The sequence below is a fragment of the Equus caballus genome, chromosome 5 (genome assembly GCF_041296265.1).
Source record: "Equus caballus isolate H_3958 breed thoroughbred chromosome 5, TB-T2T, whole genome shotgun sequence".
Taxonomy (NCBI): domain Eukaryota; kingdom Metazoa; phylum Chordata; class Mammalia; order Perissodactyla; family Equidae; genus Equus; species Equus caballus.
In genome coordinates, this window is record NC_091688.1 from 103,854,287 (window position 1) to 103,871,512 (window position 17,226).

Here is a 17,226-nt window from a genome sequence, read left to right on the forward strand (position 1 = left end):
TGTTGATCTAACCAGAGCGCAACGTCACCATCTTCGGCAGATGGCATGCTAGGGTGTGTGTGTGTGTGTGTGTGTGTGTGTGTGCGCGCGCGCGCGCGCGCACGTGCGCGTGTGTGAGTGTGTGTGTGTGTGCGTGCAGCAGGGGTGCAGGGGACCTGTAGAGAGCTAAGTCCCCATCTTCTGTGTCGGGAAGCCAATAGATAATATCTATAATCGAAAGATCATGTGACAACATACATGACATACATCTGTCATTGGGAAATGTGCAGTCAAGTATTAACAGAATCAGAAGCGTTGGAGGGGGCTGCCTCTGAGAGCGTGCAACGGAGCTGAGAGCACTGCACGGCTTGTTGATGCCTATGTTCCATAACAAGCCTTGTAAAACCACTGACTCTTTCAGAAATGTGTATGTATAAAGCTAATGAAAATGAATATTAAATTCAAAAAGGAAAAGAAGAAAGTAGTTACGTTAATATACCCCATTACTGGCTTTTTTTTTTTTTTTTAGTCCCTCCTGGGTACTACCACAGTACCAAGTACACATAGCTGTCACTTTGCCTGGTGTTGTGGGTTGAACTGTATCCCCTAAATGATGCTGAAGACCTAACCTTCAGAATCAGACCTTTTTGGAGACAGGGTCTTTATAGAGGTAACCAGGTTAAAGGAAGGCCATTAGGGTGGGCCCTAACCCAATAAGACTTGTGTCTTTATACAAACAGGAAATATGGACACAGAGACAGACACGCGCAGGGAAGGCCAGGCGGAGATGAGGGTGGAGGTCACGGGGCTGCAGCTACAAGCTGAGGAACAGCAGAGATGCCAGCAAACTGCCAGGAGCTGCGGGAGAGGCCTGGGACAGCTTCCCTCACAGCCTCGGGAGGAACCAGCACTGCCCACACCTTGGTCTTGCACTCAGAGCCTCCAGACTGTGAGACGACATGTGTCTGTCGTGGGTCCCCAGGCTGTGGTTCCTGTTGTGGTGGCCCTAGGAACTAACACACACCCATGGGACCGCTCATTTCCACGCGCCCTGTGAAGGAAGGGACTACGTCTCTGAATCTGCCTCTGGACGGAGGAGGAAAGGAAGGGAGAAAAGAAGTGAGGGGAGGAAGAAGAGGAGGGGGATGAGAATGTGCCTAGATCGACCTTGACCAACACGACCTTGACCCCAGCTGGGAGACCTGCCTTGAGGCAAGAGAGGTTACACTTCTGTCTTGAATCCTTTTATAACTGGAACATGTGTACGTGTTATGTTTGCAGTTGAAAAATAAATAAATACAAACATACTGAAGAAAAGTGGAAAAGAAAATTCGTCCTCAATTCTTCAAAATCTCCAGATGGGAGAAGAACTAACTGGTAATGTTGAGGTTAATACAGGATATTGAAGCTAAAAAAGGATTAAAAATACTGTATTTTAATTTATTTGTTCTTTTTCCCTAAACAAGTAAGACGACTGTATTGGGCAGGCGGGCCCTGTCCATCGGCCCAGCGTGGTCCTTCTGGGACTCACTCAGGAACATATAGAAAGCTTTCTGAAGACTGGCCCTCAGTGGATGCAGGAATAAGGTGATGCTGCCCCCTCCACCCCCATTGTCCAGGCACCAGTATGCGATGCACAACCCACACGCAGCCTCTGTGGCTCACGGGGTGAAAAGTTATTAAGTGAAATCAGTTGAAATAAAAAGAGTCACATCTGTTGTGGTACAGAGTTCACTTCTCCAGACAGGTTTGGCCTGCACTGCAGGGGACACACACATGCCCACGTGAGCGTGCGTGCGCACACACACACACAGACACTCAGCAACCCTGGGGGAGAGTAGAGGCAGCTGCAGAAGCCAAAATCCTCCCCACTCTTAATTAAACCCTCCAAGTTTCCAGGCAACACAGCCAAGGGAAAACTCATTTCCAAGCTGAAGGCCCCAGCCCCCAGCCCAGCAGAGGAAACGGGTCGTTTGGTTTAATCAGCCCACATGCACATTCCCTCTCTCCAGGTTGCCAAGAGGGGCCTGTACCTAGCAGAGGTATTTGTGTAATCAAAGCTTCTGGAACTTTCCCTGCCAAGGCTACCAATGTGAATAGGCTCCTGAGGTAAGAATGTTCCCCCTGCTGGGGACGGCGCCCTTGAAGTCCACATCAAAATCAAGCCGGGGTCACAGCTGCTGCGGCACCCCACGGCGGAAAACTTGCAAGAAATCCTGCTTCTACCACTGCTTTGCCTCAGGTCCGGAGGAAACAAGCCCAGTTGTGGTGGGGGGCGGGAGAGAAGACGCTGTCAAAAAGCCAGCCCTTCCATCTACCTAGCACTCTGGGCGCAAGGACAAAGCCACTGGGAACCATGCCCCATCACAAGGCACCCACCCTTCACGTCACCCTCTCTCACTCATTCCCCTTTTGGGAGCTGGGGGTCCCAGAGAGCCGCTGGGGGGGCAGCAGATTAACTCTTCAAGTACCAGAATGGGCTCAGAGCTGTCATCTCATCACTTCCCTCAAAGGAAAGGAAAAACAAGTGGCTTTCTCTGTTCTTGAAGACCCCTGGCTCGCAGCATAGACACTGGAGGAAATCTGTGAGGGGAGGGTGGCCCAGTCACCCATTCGTACAGTGGCCTGGGCAGGGTGAAGGGCAGTCGTGTGCTCCAAGTTTCATGACTTCAGTGACACTTGGTTCATACTTGGTTCAAAGGACTGAAAGACCCTTTGAGAAATTTATGCCCAGATTCAATTCATGTCAACACATACGAAATACAACAGGAAATGGGTGCGTTCCATTTCCAGGACAGTGCTGGTGGACGGCCCTGCCCTCGGGGCTGGGGGGAGACAGGCTCTCGAGGAGTAGTGTTCTTGTGGTTAACCCTCTTGGACAAGTACAGGAATCGAGACTCAAATTGGCTATGAAAGACTTAAGTAAGTTAAGGGAAAATAGGCTTATGAAGATGATTTTACATCGAGCTTCTCTGATAGCGGAAATCTTATGTCTCTAGGGTGAGCAAGGCCTAAAGTATGGGAGCTGCCAGAAAGAAACGTTGCCAGCAGGGCCTAAACATGCCTGCTGGTCAGGTGGAATAAGTCCTTGTCGAGGAAAAGGAGTCACCGTCCTGGGTATTCTAGCGTCTGCAAAGCATCCCCCATTCTGCCTCTGAAACTTCTGCCATGAATATAAAAATACCGTGGTGTTGACTGGAGTAGTGGGCTAGAGAGGCGAAATGGATTTACTTAGAAAGGGAGAGAGAGCTACCAGCCACAGGAGGAATAGATTCAGAAAGGGGAGCGGGCCGGGGTACAAAGAGGTGCTCCTGTAGTGGGGTTAGGAGAGTCTGGAGGAATATAGGGAGGAGGAGGGAATCAGGAGGACAACCACAAATGTGTGATGTACACGGCCAGAGAGACGGGCAGAGGCAATGGAGGAGGTTTTGCTGTGCATTTGGGATTCCCTCTGATATCCTTCAAGAGAGCTCAGTAAAGATTAAATTGCATTACAGTTATTTTTATTTCTTGGACTGGAAGGCCGCCCACGGTGTAAGCAACCCCCATTGGTGGCACCATCTCTTCCTTTTCCCGCCTGTCTAGGTGTTAGGACAATGTCCAGATTATAATTTCTCTCAGGAAAAGCCATCCTGGGAGTTCCAGGAGGTTATACAAACCTAAGTACTTATTACGCCAATCCTAATACGCAATTTCTCATTCTGGAATGGGAGGCCTCGCAGTTTAAACTGTACAATTTCTCTTTTTTTTTTTTAAGGATTGTGAGCTAATAACTGTTGCCAATCTTGTTTTTTTTTTTTCCCTTCTTCTTCTCCCCAAAGCCCCAGTACATAGTTGTATATTCTAGTTGTGAGTGCTTCTGGTTCTGCTATGTGGGACGCCACCTCAGCATGGCCTGATGAGCGGTGCCGTGTCCACGCCCGGGATCCAAACCAGGGAAACCCTGGGCCGCCAAAGCAGAGCGCACAAACTTAACCACTCGGCCACGGGGCCGGCCCCTGCTCTGCAATGTCACCAAAAGGACAGGAAGCATCACAGTAGGACAACTCTCTGATCATGAAGTGATTTTGTGTGTTGATGTCATTTTCTTGAATCATCCACCATACTTACGCTGGGTCCGCGTGGGGCAAATAGGTGTCGGGTGGAATTGGGGCTCAGAGTGGCCCACTAGCCCAGCTTCTTATTTGGGACAAGAATGGTGATGTCTTTGAAGACTTTGAATGAGGTAGACCCCAGGTCTGACCATGCTGCCATCTTTTCCTTCTGCCAGATTCTCCTTGCCTCTACCACTCTCTTCCCACCCAAACACGCCTGGGCTGCTCAGCAAATCCTATGCTAAAGTGAAGACTGTTGAAATGTCCTGGCCTCTGTGAAACCTGCCCTGACCACTCACCTACAGCCTCTCATCCCTGAATCACCCTCGGTTGCTACAATGCTGTTTTCATATCTACCTTCCTAACTAGAGTGAAGACACAAATGAGCTCTGTGTCTTCAGTGCCCAGGACAGTGCCTGGCACACAGCTGATGCTCAATAAACTGTCGGACACAGAGCTGTCATCTCTTTTGTCCTTCCATGATGAGAAAGCCCAGCTTTTGAAAAGTCATCATTTTCCAAGTGCTTAACCCAGAATCCAAACTGCAGTAGGTACGAGGGAATTCAGTCAGTTACTCATCCCGCTGATCACACATGCATTTCCCATCCTTCAACTGGCAGGCTAAGAACAAAGCTCACCCAAATTCACGGAAGTGGAGAAAAACGTCCCATAAGACGACTTTCTGAGCATCAGAGCTGGCGGATTATGGTTTCAAAGCCTCCGGCAAGACAAGTTCCCTGCTCGCACTTCTGTTTCTGACGTGAAACTCGTACTCTTTCAAAAAATGTTTATTTTTTTAATATAAAAGTACTCCATGCTCATTAAAGAAAATTTGCAAAATAGAGAAAAGCAGAAAAGGACAAAACAGTTTTCAATCAGAGTCTCATTATGTAAATAGTGAGTCTGTAACATTCTGGAGTATGAGTTACTCTCTTACTTATGGAATTTAATAAAAACCAGACAACAGCTCGTGCTGTCTGCTAAAATCAGAGCCAGCTTCCACAGAAAATACATCGTGAGCTTCATAGTTGGTCCCTGCAGCACACACTTGGGGAGCGCCCGTCGGCACACCCTGGTAGGCGACGCTGGGAGGGGTGATGAGCTGGCGGAAAGCGGAATTAGCACGGTTGGGAACCGCGGCTCCAGCCCAGGGAGCTTTGGACATTGCGGACCACTCTTCTGCTCTTCATATCACCCTGACAACCTCAGGCTGCAGTCCCTTCCAGCTCCCACTCACGCAATTACTGTCAATCCTCGCAGGCTGCCGGGGTGGGCACACGGCCCTTCGTAAAAACTAGAGGGCCTCCCCACAGCCCCATGACCTTCACCACTTGGTTCCTTGACTGAACCTGCCTGGAGCTGCCATAATACCTGAACTCTACCATCCAGCCCTTGGACCCTTCGTGACAACCCCAGCATTGTCACTTGTTAGTGTAATGGGACAAACAGCTCACCAGAACTGAAAGGTCACGGCAAAAAGATGACACCGAATTGAAGTAAATAACAGACAGAGGCAGCTGTCAGATGGAGGTGAGCAACCGTCAGGATGCCCTCGTGTGCCCAGACCGACCAGCCCGGAGAAAAGTGTACACCGACTTCTTGACACTGGAATGGATTTTTACCTGTGCACAGATACTGTCTGTATTTAATGTAAAAGGCATTTCTGTGCCCAGAGTATGAATCAGCACTGTGACTAAACAAGGTTTCCTGTTCTCTTTCCAGGCACCAGGTTAGTTGCTGGGGACACAAAGATCCACATGGCAACCCAGCCCGGGAGACACCACGCCCCTCCACGGAGGGAAGGGAACCTAGCGTGTCGAGTGCTTACTCTGTGTGGCATTGTGCTAGGTGTTGTTTAAAATTAGCACATTGAATCTCAACAAGGTGTGAGACACATAGCCTGATTTCTCATTTTATGGTGGAAGAAACTGAGGTTCAGCCATCTATTTATTTCCTTGACTCACACAGCTGGAATTCTGAACAAAAACTCAAACCTACATCCAGGTCAGTGTGACAGAGTGGCAGGGAGAAGCGTTTTAGTGTGGGTGGGCTGGGCTTGGGGCAAGGCCGGTGGCAGTCTGCTTGGCCTTGCTGTCAGAGTCAGAGCGCCGGCCATGGCTCCGAGCGACACTGTCTACAGAGAAGCTGACCTGTCAGCTACAATCAGGTGGGACTAACCTCCTGCTTTGTAGACCTCTAGGGTTTGTTTTGTACTTTTCTTTCTTCTTCCCCGTAAAGCCCCCCAGTACATAGTTGTGTATTTTTAGTTGTGGGCCCTTCTAGTTGTGCTATGTGGGACGTGGCCTCAGCGTGGCCTGACGAGCGGTGCCATGTCTGCGCCCAGGATCCGAACCGGTGAAACCCTGGGCTGCCGAATTGGACCATGTGAACTTACCACTCAGCCACGGGGCAGGCCCCATAGACCTCTAGTTTGAAGGAGGCATTTAATTACTCTCCTTCCTACCTACTGAAGGTAAGCTTCAGTCTTACCTCGTCCGTTCCTGACAATGCAGAGGGGGGAACGGGTGGTGGAACGTGTCTGAGGTGTGGATTCAGATGGACTGGTGCTACTGCCAGTGGTGCAGCCTGGGGTACACGTCTGGGTATTTTTGAGCTCTGGTTCCTCACCCATACAATGGCACAAGGGCTCCCCGACAGGGTTATGGTTATGTTTCCAGAGATATCAGAAGTGGTGGCTCACACAGCGCATGGAATATTTCCACACTCAACGATCATCAGCTCTTGTCCCTTCACTGCTTTCCAAGCCCCGCTAGCACAGACCTATATGGTCAGCACTGTTATGTGTCCTAAAATACTTTCTATTTTTCCTGTGTGCGTTAATCTTTGTTCCCCCAACCTTTCCCCTTCCCCATAAGTTGGCCTTAAGGTCTTTGAGGAAAAAGACTATGTCACATGTTAGCGCCTTTCAGAGTGTCTGACCCACAGCAAATATTTTTTTTCAAAAACACCAAAATTTGATTGATTTATAGGTTCTGTCTTGTGGACACCACATTCTGACTGCTAAGTGATGTGTTAGCAGTGGTGTACTGAAGCCAGCTCACACTGGCTTGTGAGAACAGTGTTAAATTTCCAGGAAATTTGTGAGCCAGTTGTTAAGCTGTGGGCTGCTTAAACTTTGCTCTGGTGGGAGAGTTTACACCACAGAAATTGGCAAACACTACACATCAGGCCTTCACTCCCTCCCACACCTGCAGACAGGCAGGGAGACGGCTGCGGGCTAGGTTTCCTATAGTCTAATTTTGGCGCCTAATCATTTGCACAAAGCTTCCAGATGACATGCAGCTTGATTTCACCAAAGCAGAAGACTGTAGAGAATCTTAAGACTCCCTATTCTGACAACAGGATTTCCAGCCTTAGAATTGGAAATGTAAAGATCTCACTTGCTTTAACCTCCCCCACTGTAGAAGCACCGTCTCTCACATCCTGATGATGTCCTTCTGGCCTCCACCAAACACTCTGGAGGGGAGGAGCTCATTTATTGTTTTCCACGCAGTTTTTCCAAGGGAGAGCTCCAAGATTATTTGAAAATTCTTCTTCACAGTGGCTTGTTCCAACCTTTCCTGTTACTACCTGCAGTTGCTTCTGGATCTGCCTTTTTTGTAGCAGAGCAGAATAACCACATTCTGTGTAGTGACAACTTTATGTCACAGCTTCCTGCCACTCTCAGAGCCCTTCTTTCTCAGGCTGCACAGCCTTCTTTCCCAACTCTTAAGATCCCTTCACCATTGTGGTTATCCAAGAACTGAACCAAATATTCTAAATTTGGCCAGTTCAGTGCAATAAAGTGAGACTACTACTTCCTATGATATTTTCCGCAAGCATATTACACAGAGAGTTTGGGTTTTGCTTTTAAAAAATTAATTCTTTTCCTGGGCATTATTTTCAGGTTGGGCCACCTTGGTGCTGTACCTACACAACCCATTTTAGGAACTCAGTGCTTTATATTTATGGTGGTTATATGTCACATTCTCATTATCAATCCATTATTTTCTGAGTATTAATTTTGACATCCATATTAATTTAATTTTTCAGTTTTTTGACCTCTCCTGTAGGCCTCCCTAAAATAGATTTTCAAGAGTGAACACAGATATTCAGCCAGTTGTTGTTTTTACCTACTTACTATTGTCCAATACAACTTTCTAAAATCTGGCTATAAGGATGCCATGAGAAGTTTTGTCCAGTAGTTTGCTGAATTCAGGCATGTTTACATAATTCCCTGGATTTGTCAGTCTTGTCACTTAATCAAAAATGGTAGTGAATTTAATGTGGTATGCTTTGTTTCTAGTGAACTCAGGCAGTTTCTTGTAATCATCTACTTGTTTCCTAATTTGCTTATAAATGTTGTATTTAATAATTGATTCTAGAATTTTGTCCCGAGAAAAGACTTCCCCGTCAGCAGTTTCTGATAGCCTCCTTTTCCTGTTTGTTGAGACTCAGGATGACGTTTTCTTAATACTTCCTTTGATGCCTCTCCTGTTCGCTTCGATGTCACATGGGTTCCCAGTCACGGGACTCCTGTAAGTCCTGTCGCATCCTGTTATGAAATTTGTCTGCTCGCTTCTGCACTGCTCCCGCAGAAACGTGATGCAAACCACAAAGGTGACCCACTGACATAATTTACAGATTTCTAATAACCACATCAAAAGGGTAAAAAGAAACCGGTAAAATTAACTTTAACCTTATATCTCCGAGTTATTATTTCAGCATATAATCTATATAAAAATTATTTTATATTTTTGTACTGTCCTCCAAATCTAGTGTGTGTTTTACACTAACAGCAAATCTTAATACGTACTAGCTACATTTCCAGCATTCGATAGCCACATGTAGCCAGCAGTTATCGTATGAATCGCACAGTTATAGACTAAACTCATTTCAGGTTCCTGGACATTATTGTTATTACCATTGTTATGTGTTCTTTCATCTTGTACTTCGTTCCCATTTTCATGATATTTACTCTTTCCTTTTCAGCATGAAGGTCTCACTCGCCGTCCAGAAGGTAGGAGCAGAATAGGGGTGGATGGCTTTGCTTTCTCTCTGTCTATTAATATTAACGAGGGCACCTTTTACAGTGAAAAACCATAAAGAAAGCTCATTAAGGGCAGCGACACCCCCAGCACACAACTCTCCCTAGAACCACAAAATGGGCCTGTTACAGAGGCCTGGGAGCTAATTCTCTCCAGATGTTTGCAAAGCGAGCAGGACCAGAAGGTGGGAGCCGAAATTACTGAGCACTCCATAAGGCGCTGATGGAGCAGGGCCCCAGGCTTGGCTCAGCAACAAGTGAACACAGAGACCCTGTTTGTTCAGAGGAACTTCAAAGCCCCCATAAACTCCCAGGAAAGGTGAGAGACAACAACGCCACAGAGCCCAGCGTTCCTGCAAAGTCAGACTGGAGATGAACTTGAGACGCTGCCCCTGGAGCTTAAGAAGATGACAGAGGGGCAGGTCTGGTGAGCAGATGTCTGCCTTTTGTTTATGCCCATTCTTATACACAGTAAGTGCATGCTGCATGGGCACATGTCTCTAGCCAGGCCAAAGAGGACACACCAATTTACAGTTGTGCATCACAATGCTGCGGACACAGTCCGAGAAAGACGTCGTCAGGCGATTTTGTCGTTGTGCAAACATCACAGAGTGCACTTACGCAAACCAAGATGGTACAGCCCACTATGCACCTAGGCTGTATGGTACTAACCTCACGGGACCCCTGTCGTATAGGTGGTCCGTTGTTGACCGAAATGTCATTACACAGCACATGACTGTAAATACCGAGTTAGGAAAATAGAAAGAGAAAATGCCCTTTCTGTGCTAAGTATTACTCTACACCAAAACCATAAAATTACTAATGAGACATAGCAGGTCCAAATAAAGTTGTGCATGTTTATCTTCATTTTTCTCTTCCTTCCCTCCCTTTAAAAGTGCGACAAACAGCATGGAGTTACTGCTAAAATTATAACTAAAGAGGAGGAAGAAAGACTAATTAATCAAGTGTGGTATCAGTCGAAAGTTCGATATGTTATCTCTTTGGTCACCAGACTCCTGGCAGGAGAAAGGCTTCCAGGATCCAGTGTGGGTGTTTTTTCCATTGCTAATCACCGTGACCTGCCAGGTATGTGCTGTGTCCCTTTTATATCTTTCTTTGGGGTTCAAACAAAGAATGAAACAATGGAGCCGAAAAGGAAGGCAAGAAAAGTGATCAAAAGTGGCCCGGTTACCTGAGCAAAGCAGCGTAGATGCAGGCAGAGAGTGACCCACAAACAGTTACCAGAGAGAGAAGCAGACAGTCCTGCTGTGGTGAGAAACTGAGGCAAAATCCCATCTCCCCTTTGGAGAGTCAGAACACGTGGGCCCACGCCTTTTTTTTAAGGACAGAATTATGTAGCATTACACTCAGACGTAGTGGTTAGTCAAAGGCAGGCTCTCTTTGGACTGAAGTAGATCCAGGCTGCGCTCCCGGCTCAGCCGCTTACTAGGTGAGTAAACTTGAGGTGGTTTAACTGCTCTTGGGTTTCCGTTTCCTCATCTACAAACAGAGCGTGAGAACAGAACCTTTGTGGGCCTATTGTGAGGATTATCTGAAGTGTGAGGCCAGGTCCCAGCCCAAGGTCAGAGATAACCAATGATGCTCAGGAGAGAGCCCCTTCTCACCCGGCGGTCAGCTCCCTTCCGCTGGGGTTCGTGCCCCTTGGAAGACTGCAGACCTGCAGGCAGGTCCCTTTCCTCCCTAACCTCTGAAGAGCGGGGTCATCCAGGTGGTTGCTCATGCTGGTTCTCTTCCTACAGAAAAGGACCAGTCTCAACAGAGTCACGGACGCAGTGAATGTCTAGGCTCCCAGCATTTGCCGCAAGTGGGGATCCCAGGAAGGGTTGTCTGAGCTGGATCACTGGCCAGGCAGCCACGTGTCGCCCTGTACCCTAGCTTCCCTCAGTTCCCCTTCTGAGTACTTTTGTGCATATGATCGGTCACCGTAATAAAGCATTTCAGAAAGTCATGATTTGACAAGAAAAAGATAGACGTAAACACTAACCTGACGAACACTGTGAGGAGAAACATCTGGACGTCCACGGCCTGTTTCCTGCTGAGAGTTTGGGAACTCGGGGATTTCAGCAGTTGGACAGGCTAATTTTGCAAATGACCTCACATTTGCACAAAACAGAAAAGCACACATTTATTACACTTCACTCATCAGATGAGGGAAGTTGGCGGTCAACATCCTGGGCCTCTCCGAGAACAAAAGCGAGGGAGCGGGAGCCGCCCAGCGGGCTTTCCTCCACTTCCGGCTCTCGCAGTCCGGGGCCCCCTCTCCCACAGGGGGACTTCATTTCCTTGATTTCTTCCTTCCCTCTTACGTTCAGTTTCCTCTTTGGTTCCAGAAATCTCAACTTGAATTCTGGATTTTCCCTTTCATGGCTAGTAGCTTGTAGAGAAATCTCTTAATCTGGCAAAATCTCAGTTTCCTCTTTTGAAAATAAAACTAATAATCATAGCAATAGTAATAAGAAGTACTCACCCTTGAATTTCACAGGATGGACAGATGTCTCCTCCCCTCCTTCCGCTTCCCACAACAGTGAATGTTCTTTCTTGCTTCCACATCTTTCAGTACAAGGTCTCCCTTTTTCTCTCCCTGGAGGGCTGTGACTCAGCCTTTTGGATGCAGCCCACATGTCACTGATGCTGGAGAGCGTCTTTGTCTCCCTCTCACAAGTATTCAAGTAACATTTCAAAGCACATTTAGTGCAATGGGCCACTTTACGTTAAGGAAGAAAAAGCAGGTTGTCAAACAATACAATCCCATTTGGTAAAATATTATAGGTACACATATTTAAGTTTATTTAGCAGGATGATAAATGAGACTCTTCTTGTTTCGGACTCCAGACCACAGCTGCAAGGTTAAAAGAACCCTCACCTTCGCAGATGCCAGGTATCCCCCTGCAGAGGCTGTTGAAAGGCAGGCCAAGATAGTCTTGCAACACCCACCACCCCAGTCAACCCACGTCAGAAAAGGTAGGACTCTCAGACTCCGTTTACTTAAACAGGGACTTCGTACCAATGAGTTGTTGGTTGAATAGGGACTCTTGTGCCCTCTCTCCTCTGTTCCCCACGAGTTAGCCACCTCTCAGGCCAAATGAGAGAAGCTCTAAGAGAACAATTCCAAGAGATTGGGGCTGCCTACAAGAGGGGAGCCTGGCTTCTCATTGCTTGCTGGACGCCGCTGGGTTCCAGACACTCCCAGGCCCATGGGGGTGCTGCCTCCCCAGCAGAGTAAACTGAGAAGGTTCTTGGCAGCTTGACACGTGCTCCCTTCCCTAGAGGTTGGGGGCCCATGTGAACTCAAGGAGTAGTGCTCACTTCCCATCGGAGCACCTGAGGGTGGGAGGCCAGAGGAGCAGTTTGCAACAGCCGGGCAAAGAGAAAGTGCAGCAGAGGAGCGGTCTCGCTCCACCACTCAGCGAGCAAGTGGGGCCTGAGTTCTCCAGGGCCAAGGGGATATTTTGGAAGGTACTGGATTTAAAGCTCCTTGAAGGTCACCCAGTGAGAACGGTTGTAGGGTAACTGCAGACGTTGGGAGCGGAGGATGGCAAGACATCAGCTGGAGTGGGTGTCACTCACACTGATGTCAGAGGGCCACACAGTATGTGGGCCTCCAGGTGCCTCCAGGTAACTCACACATCCAACTCACGAAAGACTCAGGTGTGGAAGCTTCCGGGGAGACAGGCCGTGTTAGCCCAGGGACACCTAAGACAGCAGCCACAGCAGCTAAGGAAGGACGTCGCTCTCTTCTTCCTCCTCCTTTCCACCCCAATTTTGGAGAGCCGACCCAGACACGCAGCGCCCACTCTCCACTAAAGGTTCCTGACCGTGACTCAGGTCTATGTTGAGGGTTGCAAAGTGGGCGATGCTGGGGGAGCAGAAGGTTGAAATTGGCAGTGAGATTGAAGCTTTGCTTTAGACGCAGTGGAACTTGCCACTATAACTGAAAGTGACATTTTCCTTGTGGATCCATTTTGCTCTCAAGATCCCATTCCTTATGATGGAGGGGAGAAATCGTTAGACTGGCCCATGAAAGATGATGTACCCTTTCTGCGCTTACTCAGAGACGAGTCCATATGGCAGTGTTCTGGGTTCTCATCGTAACTTAAAGGGAAGCTTTCACAATGTCTGGGCTCCTGGATGTCCTACAGATGAAGGGGGAGGACGTCCTCAAATTCCTTGCAGCAGGAGTCCACTTGGGTGGCACCAACCTTGACTTCCAAATGCAACAGCACATCCACAAAAGAAGTGATGCCATCTACATCATCAGTCTCAAGAGGACCTGCGAAAACCTTCTCCTGGTGGCTTGAGCCATTGTCACCATTGAAAACTCAGCTGATGTCAGCGTCCTATCCTCCAGGAATACTGGCCAGAGGGCTGTCCTGAAGCTTGCTGCTGCCACTGGAGCCACTCCTCTTGCTGGCCACTTCACTCCCAGAACCTTCACTAGTCAGGTCCAGGCAACCTTCCAGGAGCCACACTGGCTGCTGGTTACTGACCCCAGGGCTGGCCAGCAGCCTCTCACATAGGTGTCCTATGTTGACCTGCCCACCACCACTCTGTGTGACCCTCCTTCGTGCCATGTGGACATTGCCACTGCGTGTAACACCGAGGGAGCTCACTCAGCAGGTCTAACATGGTGGGCAGTGGCCTGGGAAGCTCTGCGCTCGTGTGGGAGCATCCCTTGTAAGCACCGACGGGGGTCACTCAGCGGGTCTAATATGGTGGGCGGTGGCCCGGGAAGCTCTGCGCTCGTGTGGGAGCATCCCTTGTGAGCGCCGAGGGGGGTCACTCAGCGGGTCTAACATGGTGGGCGCTGGCCCGGGAAGCTCTGCGCATGCCTGGGAGCATCCCTTGTGAGTGCCGAGGGGGGTCACTCAGCGGGTCTAACATGGTGGGTGCTGGCCTGGGAAGCTCTGCACACACGTGGCACCATCCCCTGTGAGCACCGAGCGGGGTCATGCCTGATCCCTACTTCTGCAGAGATCCTGAGGAGATGGAAAAGGAAGAGCAGCCCCTGCGGACAAGGCTGTGACCAAGGAGGATTTCAGGGTGAGGGGCCTGCTCCAGCTCCCGAATTTACTGTCCTCAACCTGAGGTCACAGACTGGTCTGGAGGTGTAGGTGCCCTCTGCGCCTGTTCAGCTGTTCCCTGCGGAAGACTGGAGCCCCCAGCTGCCACCAGACACTGGTCTGCAGCCCTTTCTGTGCGGGCCACGAATGGGCGGGAACAATACTGAGGGGTCTTAAGCTGCTCTTCCCCAGGCTCTTGAACAGAAAACGGAAGTAAAGTGGATGGAAAAGAAACAGTGTCTAAAAGAAAGAAAGAAAGGTAATTCCATCTGTAGGTTTACTACTATCCAGGTGAACGTTCTGTGGATTCCATTAGTAGGACCATCAGGACTGCATCTTCCTTCTCAAGTCATTTCCCCTTTTCTTCCTTATTTCTGTGATGGTGTCCAAGCTTAGGCAGAAGCTTCGTAGCCTCTTGACAGTGGGAGAAGTCCCTAATCCACGTGCCATGTCCTCATTTTCCAGATGAGAAAGCATAGGGTGCCTGTTAGGGCACATAGTAGCGGGGCAGAACCACCTCTGTGTGTGAGCAGAGGTTGATATCCATAAATGCGGAACCCCCGTGAACGGATTAGGTGACCAATGTGTCATCTTACAAAAATGAGGAGCGTGCTGGCTGGGTTGTGTGGCCGAGGTGCCAGCTCTTGACATACTTTTCAGGACACTTCAGACTCGTATAAGACACGCCAGCCTAACACAATTGAGTGGCTTCTATTATTTCTGAAAAATGAACGTAGCCCAGGAAAGGACATGGGATTTCACAATTTTCAAAGTATGGTGGGTACTGTTGTTCCAATCTCTTATTCCTCATTCATTTATTACACACCAATTGTGTGTGTTCCATGACGTCCTGTTCTAGGCACCAAGGATAAAGAACTTAAGGAAGACAGACAGCCCTACACTTAGGGAGCTTTTCTTCTAAAGATAAGAGGGAGGAATAAAAACTAATTACTAATAAAAACTAATAACTCATGCCATATCATAATTTTGATAAGTGCTATGATAGAGAAATTTAGGGTCCCATGAGACCATAAAATCAGGACATGAGCTATAGGGTGGGTCAGAGGATCTTTTCTTGAGGGATTGGTGTTTGAGCTAAGCTATAAAAGATGAACAGAAGCTAGCCAAGGGGAAGGGAAGAGGTATAAGAATGTTCCAGACTACATGTGTGCTATTCCTATTGAGACAGAGCCAGGCTCAGCCACAGACCTGAAGAAGGCTGGAATGACTGGACCGCAGCAAGGTCAGTTGTACAAGGTTTAGATTAAGTAGGTATTGGATTCAGTCTGTGATCCACCAGGTGGTATATGGGGGGATGCCCATGATCTTACTGGGAGTGTACTGGGAGAATCCAGGAAGTGGAAGAGGTAGCTGAAACGTAGCTGTATCATTTCGACGTGCTTTCAATACGCTGTAACAGAAAATCCAACTAACAGTGCTTAAAACTTAGGTCAGCAAACTTTTCCTGTCAAGGGCCAAATAGTGACCATTTTAGGCTTTGCGGGCCAGGCTGCCCCTGTTGCAATTGCTCAGCTCTGCAGGTGTAGCATGAAACAGCCATAGACAATACATGAACAGTGAGCGTGGTTGTATTCCAATAAAGCTTTATTAATCGGCCCGCAAGCTACAGGCTGTTGATCGCTGGCACAAAATAGGATATTTAAGGTTCACTTAGCGAGAAGCCTGGCAGTGGTGGCTCCAGGGTTGGCTCAGCAACATCATGATGGGGGAGCTGGAGAGCCAGCTCTGTGCTTCCTTGTTGTCATGTGAGCAAGTAGAACAAAGACACCAGGTTACTATTTTTTAAATACGAGTTTACTAAATCAGTAGTCAAGGAGACGTGTATCCATGAAGAAATTCACTGAGAAGTTCCTCGAGGGGGAGAAGTCAGGGGTTTGTAAGTGCTGAATGAGACGGAGTGGTTCATGGTGGAGAGGCTGACAAAGAACTGAACACTGGTCCTCTGGACAGAGCAGAGTAAGTCCGCTGGGCTGTCGAGGATTTGTCAGAACCAGCCTCACTGTTCACTGGTCAGCAAAGGATCTTCGTTCGGCCCAGTCAGGATCCGATTCTGGGGTCCCCCAAAGCTCCTGATCCTTCATCCAGTTCCACAGCCCAGAACCAGTTGTGGTGAGACACGAGTGAGTTTTGACCTCCCCTAGGCAAGTCTGATGTGAGTGGACACTGACTGTGCACAGCTCCGAGATGGCCCTGACCGTCCAGGGATCACGTGTTTAGGGGGCAGTGTCTCGTCATGAGGGAGGGCGCAGCCAGAAGGGCTTCTGCTCCTGCACTCCCTCTCACATGAGGAGGAAATTTCCAGGAGCCTCCCGTCCCCTGCAGCCGTCTCACCCTATGTCTCATTGGCTAGGACAAGGTCACACGTCCACCTCCACACCCTCCACTGGCAAGGAAGGCAGGGACAGTCACAGCCCTTCCTGGGCTCCTGCCTGACACCCGAGCAGTGCTGGGGACCTCCAGCTCAGAGGAAGGGCTCGATGGCCAGTGGGAAGGCCATCAACTGTGTCCCCCAACAACCATCACTGACCTTCCCCCTTGTTTACAGAAATGCAGAGGCAACAGGAGGCAGGCACTGCTCAAGAGGCTGGAGATGGAGCGGTGTAGCACAGGTCTGCAGGAATTCGCTGGCTCTTCAGAGCAGGGCCCTAACCGTGGCTTCGGTAGTGCTGGCTGCTGGTGAGGATAATCCTGTCTTGTCTGTGGGAGATTTGGGTTTTGTTGTTCATTAGAACGCTTTAAGGGAACACCCTCCACGCAACCCCTCTTCCTAAGGACGCACAGAACTAATCTAAGCAAAAAGCTTGAGGACAGGAAACTCCAGTTTATCTATAAAACAAACATACTTGTAGTTTAAATAATCAGCCATAGGTTATTGGATTTCTTCTCTCTATGTATACGCTACTTTTATGAGAAACTGGCAAAGTATGTATACACACACCAACGTTAGGGATTTAGTAAGCAAAGCCATTTCCAGGGGATGTTATAATTAAAGTCACACTAATTC

At 48.7% G+C, this 17,226-nt stretch overlaps 3 long non-coding RNA genes across 6 annotated transcripts in view; 2 read left to right on the plus strand and 1 right to left on the minus strand.

Moving 5' to 3' along the window:
- Positions 1–11,763, minus strand: part of LOC106783220 (uncharacterized) — a 54,800-nt gene extending 43,037 nt beyond the window's left edge. For 3 of the 4 annotated variants that reach the window (XR_011438918.1, XR_002808340.2, XR_011438917.1), the window contains exon 1: positions 11,609–11,749. This is a non-coding gene — a long non-coding RNA (uncharacterized lncRNA). Of the gene's footprint in view, positions 1–11,608 lie in introns of all 4 variants that reach the window. The other variant, XR_001380881.3, reaches the window with a different exon arrangement.
- On the plus strand, positions 5,856–9,987 carry LOC138924170 (uncharacterized). Its single transcript, XR_011438919.1, has 2 exons — positions 5,856–6,077; positions 9,066–9,987. It is a non-coding gene; the product is annotated as an uncharacterized lncRNA (long non-coding RNA).
- Positions 10,017–11,089, plus strand: LOC138915091 (uncharacterized). The gene is made up of 2 exons (XR_002808330.2): positions 10,017–10,206; positions 10,881–11,089. It is a non-coding gene; the product is annotated as an uncharacterized lncRNA (long non-coding RNA).
- Positions 11,764–17,226: the final 5,463 nt, after the last annotated feature.